This window comes from Cavia porcellus, unplaced genomic scaffold (genome assembly GCF_034190915.1).
Source record: "Cavia porcellus strain 051 isolate PalLab524CR breed Dunkin Hartley unplaced genomic scaffold, mCavPor4.1 scaffold_4, whole genome shotgun sequence".
NCBI lineage: Eukaryota > Metazoa > Chordata > Mammalia > Rodentia > Caviidae > Cavia > Cavia porcellus.
This window is the reverse complement of record NW_026947487.1, coordinates 52,394,144-52,400,364: the sequence shown is the minus strand read 5'-3', so window position 1 is coordinate 52,400,364 and position 6,221 is coordinate 52,394,144.

Here is a 6,221-nt window from a genome sequence, read left to right as displayed (position 1 = left end):
CTCTTTTAAAAAGTTTCTGTGAAGGAGGGAGCTGGGAAGATGGTAGATCAATAAGCAGCAAAATAAAGAGCTTCTCTGAGAGAAACAGCTCAGATGCTGGAATAAAACACCCTGGAGAAGATGAGATGGAAGGAGATAGATCCTCTTGACCCAGGAAGAAACTAAAAGGGGAAAAAAGAAAGAAAAGAAAATTGTGGATGGAAGACTGTAGCCAGACACCCTCTCACTGGAGCTGGTCCCAGTGTGTACAAAATGCCTCTGGAATCCGAAGACATGTGGCCATGGTGAAGTTGGGGGTTGATGAACCCCACGGCCTCAGGGGGAGGATGCGGTCACAATGGGGAGTGACAGAATGGAGAACAGCACTCAGCTTGTAGATCTGTACCGGCTCATGATGACTGCAGGGAAATCAGTCCTCCCATGGGAGTGGGTGACTGGCTGGGTGACATTTTGGAGTCAGGCAGGATAAGCCGGGAACCACAACTGCAGCACCTTCAGTCAGCCACTCCTAGTGCAGAGCAGATTGGTGAGAATTGCTTGGACTGATTCTCGCCTCTGTATGTGATCCAATAGCCAAGGACTATGTCTCCATGAAGGTATCCCTAACTGGCCCCATCTGCAAGGTGCACACTAATGTGGTGAAGCTTGACCAGCGCAGAAGGGAGGAGCCAGCCTGAGCCACTCATGCTCAGGGATCATCAGCAGACTGGGGAGGGCAGCAATCCCTAGCCAGCCCACTTCAGAGTAATTGTAGCCAATACAGGAAGTGCCAAGGACCCCTATTATCCACTCATCTGGAAGAAACCAGGAACATGACAAGAAGAAGAAACAAAATAAAGTCTCCAACCTGCAACCCAAGGAATGCTGGCCCAGAAGAGGTAAACACAGAAGAGATTGGAGGTTGCACACCTGTGGTTTTGAAAAATTAGCATCTGACATAAGTAATTATTTTCGTGACATTATAAAATAACAAAAAACAGGAATTTTAATACAAGGAAAGGAAGGTATAAGAAAAATAATAAAAGAAATGCTAAGTACCTCTCAAGAAGCCACACATGGAAGAATGGAAGGGCATAGAAAAAGGAGAGAAACCTTCGATGGAGAATATAATAAAAATCTAGAATACATGAAATGGATTCAAAGAGATTACCAGAAAATTAAAAACTCCATTGAAAGCTGAAAAAATTGCTTAAAAGAAACTATCAAGCCTTGAAGACAGGTTTGCAACGTGTGATCGTGAAAGAAAAGAAGTGTTAAAAATAACAAGGAACTAGGAAGTAACAATGCAAAAGCTAGAAGATGACAAGAGAATCTATAACTTAAGAATAAAAAATGTGAATGAAGAAGCAGGGGTAAACACAAATGAAATACAAAGGCTATTTATGGAAATAATTAAAGAAAACTTCCCAGACATAGGAAAAGGAAATGATATTTAGATATAAAAGGCATGCAGAACTCCAGCCAGCTATAACCAAAATAGATCTAACCCAGACATATAATCATCAAGATCCCAGAAATTCAACCCAAGTACAGAATATTAAAAGCTTTCAGAGAAAAGGAATACCTATAAAGGAAAACCCACCAGAATCATGACAGACTTCTTGACACAAATTATCAAATCATGTAGAGCTTAGAGGGAAGTATTCCAAACCCTGAAAGAAAATAACCTCCAACCCAGATTAATGTACGCTACAAAACTATGTCTCAAAATTAACGGAGAAACAAGATGCTTCCATGACAAAGAGGAACTGGGGGAATTTGTGAGCACCAATTCAACCCTACAAAAAATACTGAAGGACATTCTGGAGAGAAAGAAAAAAGACCATGGTTTCAGGAACAGTGGCAGAGGAGGCTTACTGAATGGGGTAGACAGTGGAATGAAGGGGAAAAGTAGACAAGCAATGGCAGAAAAATAGCATGGCAGAGAGGGTTGGCCATAATCACTAACATGGATGGCCTCATTGCACTAATAAAAAGAAACACAGGCAGAGTGGATCAGGAGATAGTGTCCATCAAGATGCTCTACAGAAGAAATGTATTTAACCTGAAAGAGGGTTTATGGACTGAAAATCAAAGATGAGAAAATAATGCTCTATGTGACAGGGAACCAGAAAAAAGTGGGGTTAGCTTGCCCTTTAACTGCAGATTGGTTGGAAAGACCTAACACTTATATAATGGAGAACTGCTTAGCTATAAGGAAGGAAAACCCCGAGGCTCTTGTAGGTAAATGGATGCAACTTGAGATCAAGCTCAGGGGTAAAAAGGTTCAAAATTACTTAGGTAAATAGTGGGTTGCCTTCCTGATCTAAAAACTAAAGGAGTTAGTGGGATACAAAATGTTCAATGTGCCCTGGGAAAGTGAAAGAGGATGAACTGTCTAAAAAGGAAAGGCAGTAGACATTGTTAATTTTATATCATGATTTGAAACCCATATTGTTTTCATTGCTCTGTTTAGTTTGGTTATATTCTGCTCCAGTTTGTCTACTTGTACTAGATTTGAGGGCATGGACAGCTATTCCAAAGATAGCAGGGTATACTACAGTAAACATTTTTGATTTCCTGTTAACTTAATCTGAAACACTGTATTGCTTTCACTGCCTTGTTTTGACTGATTTTATTTCAATTTGTTTGTTAGAATGTTATCTTGTCTTGACTGATTTTATTCCAATGTTATGTTTGATAGTATCAAGTCTGAGAATATAGGCAATTACTCTGAAGACAACAAGATTCACTATGATGCCCATTCTGGTTTGACTATTACCCTGTTTTGAAGTCCTATAATATCTCCAATGTTTTGTTTTTATTGATTTTTGTTCTGTACTGCTATGTTCAATTTTATTGTACCTGATGATATGGGCAATTCTATTGAAGATAGCAAGCGACATCATGGTAACCACTGTAGATTACCTTCTATTATGGTTTTAAACTATGTACTATGTCTATCCTTTTGTTTTGAATGACCCCCTTTTTTTGATTTGGTTTTATTCTTTTCAAAATAAAAAAATAAAAAGTTTCTCTGAAATTCTAACATCCACCCCTTCTTCAATCCTTGACAAATTGGGAAACCCATTTGACATTGCTATGTAATAGTGTCTTGTCTTTCTCACAGATTATTTCAAATGCCATGTAATGAGGTCCTGTTTTATTCTGAATGTTTTGTATTTAAAGTGTCATTCAAATACAGTGGTAAGGATATTAAAGCACATTCTAAAACTCATCTGAGAAAATATATTGCATAGTTTCTTTTGTGCAGCCTTTAGACTATGATATTGAGCATTAGAATTTTTGTTTGTCATGTAAAACTCAGTGACAACACTGATGCCCAAATTCACAGTGTGCTAAACGTTTGAAGGTATTTCAACATGAAGTTTTATGATGTGCAGACACCACATGTAAATTGTGGGAAGTCAGCATTATAATATTTTCCATGTATAATATTTGCTATGAAGTCATTACATCTGAAGCCTTTGGCATCAGCACACAAGAGAAATGAACAAAGACAAAGAAAATTCATTCTTGTTTATTAGCTTCCAAGTAACTCCATTGCTTTCTGTGGAATGTAGGACAAGAGGCGTGGATTCCCTTGGCTGGTATGTTGCTCCTGGCTGTGCCTGATAACATTATCTGGGGGCTACTTCTGCTTCTAATTGGAGCTCAGCAGTACTCACCTCTCGCTTGCATCCAGGGAGATACAGCTCATTAGATTTGGGCTGTGACTGTAATAAAAGAGTATTTTCTTTAGTATCTGAAGTGTTTTTATTAATATTCTAAGTATTAATAATACCGTGGAGGTAGAAGATGCATTGTTCATGCAGGAACTGGAGCAGTTCTATTGCAGACAGTTACTGAAATGAGAGACTATGTTTGGTCTTATAAGTGAGCTCACTCTCACACTCAGGAAGTGGATTATGAATGTGCGTTTGGAACATATCACACTGAGTTTTGAGGGAGGACTAGAAATTAGACCACACTGCTGTTCTAGCGCAGGACTAGAAATTGATGCTAACCTCACAAGATTTAGGAGGGTATTCTGATGTCTTTACCAGCATTCCTGCCTCATGGGAACCTAAGTTCTAATTTCAGGTAAAAATGAGATCCCCACTAGGCGGGTAAAGGCAATGTGATATGAGAGGTTTCTTTTTGTGTGTGTGTGTGTGGGGGGGGTGGATTCCCTGGGAACTTAAGATACTTAAGTCTCTGAGACCGTTTTCTCGAAGGCCAATGCGGAGGACGTGATAGGGAGGGCCGGCAGCACCAGAATGCAGTCACTCATGCTGCCAGCCCATGCTGCATATTTGCCTGGGAGCCAACTGTGCCCCACAGTCTGTGCCTCCAGCTCCTCGGCATGGAGTTGCACTGTCACCTGCTGGTCAACAGAGGTGGAGTGTGGCATCGCGGGACCTAGACATTTTAGAAGCAGACTTTGCCTCTGCTAGCTTTGCTCTGCTGCTCTCCTAGAGGAGACAGAGGTGGAAGTGAGCACAATGAGGGAAGAGGCCTGGTGCTGGCCTACCCCACCTACCCTGGCCTGCCATTGTTTGGATTGAGAAATAAACTACCATGCAGAAGCCTTCTCCTTTGGACACTCTTGTTTATTACAGTCTAGCTGTTCTTTATTAATACATGAACATGAGTTGGAGAAGGAGGTAAGCACTACTCTGAGGACGAGATGAAGGAGGGTATGCACAAAAAGACCCTCGGTTCGTATCTTCCCAAGGCTGCTCCTCACTTTCAGTGGGGCCATAGTGTCTGTTGTACTAAAATGCTAAAAAACTAAAATAGTTAAAAAGATAGTTATTAGCAAAAATAGTTAGTTAAAAAGATAGTTATTAGCAGTATTGTCATCCTGTGCTGTGCTCGTTACCAATCACATAGTTATAGACTAACTGACTGCATGTTGTCATGCTGTTCTGTATGCATCATCCCCAACAACCTGTTTGCTGGGTCAACCTTTATTCCCTTTGTGAGAGACAAATGTTCCTGGAATTGGCAAACCAAGGGCTATGAATTGGCTAACCACCCACTGTGAAATGCCTCTGACCTCAAGCAAACGGGAACAAAGGCCCACTTTGTTTCTTTTTCTCATCACTATGTACTTAAGTGGTCAATGAGCTAATCGTAAATGAACTATAAAAATCTGTCAAAATTCTAACCCAGTTGTACAGTTTTGCAAACTCCATCTGCACTGTGCTGCTGGGTACCAGCTTAAAGAAAAGCACTTTTTTTAAAAAAAAGATGTCTTGCCCCATTCTTAACAATATCATGGGACATGTTTTTGGGTTACAACAGTGTCTAGTTTCAGGCTTGGTCCATTTTTGTTGTTCGGAATGAAAGTGACCAACCGATTTGCTTATCATTTATTAAAACAAAGTGTTTAGCAAGTACTGGCGATACATCAGGACAAATCTGCTGGGGTGGGGACACTGCCAAAGGAACAGAGCAGCTGGCTCTGCAATGCCCATGGAGACCCACAGTTTGGGTCTCCAGAGCTGAAGAAGTAGGCATTTGGAGAAAATGCATCACCACAGTTGTCTGTGACCAGAGCTGCAGAGACACAGAACCAGGAAGCCATGCAGGCCTGGAAGACACTGATTTTTGCCAAATTTTAATGGAAATGATTCACCAACTGCCACAATTCAGACAGCTACAGGAGATAAAACAAAGAGTCTTAAGATTAGGGTATTGGCAATAAGCAATAAAAACAATTTCACAAAGTAGATAAAATTTTAAAAATTTAGCTTACATACTTGGAGGTATTTTGTTAATTAGAAATCAAGGAGTAGTTGTTACAGAGTGAAGCAGAAATGGATTGTGTGTAGATTAATCATTAGACTTGAAGTAGGGTATTGTGAAGAGTTCCTTTCCCACATAGACAACAAAAGTAGGACAAGTAGGTAACAGGAACGCACCGGAAGGAAGTCCTGCAGCTTGTGTGTGGCGGATGCCATCGGCATGGCCATCCAGTATCTTTGTGATGATAGGGGCTGCATGTCTATTGTTGTGTTTCGTGTTGCGTGTTGAAGATCCGGCAAGATGTTATCATGTGTGGGTGGAAGTGAGCTGCCTCCTTTGCACAGCACCAAAAGTTTACTGACACCCCAATTGCCAGCTGAAGGGTTATGATCGACTAAAAAGTCTACCAAAATAGTCAGTGAAATACACAGTGATGAATTTTAAAAAGATCAAACCATAGCAAATACAGTTCTACGGTGGTGTTTTGA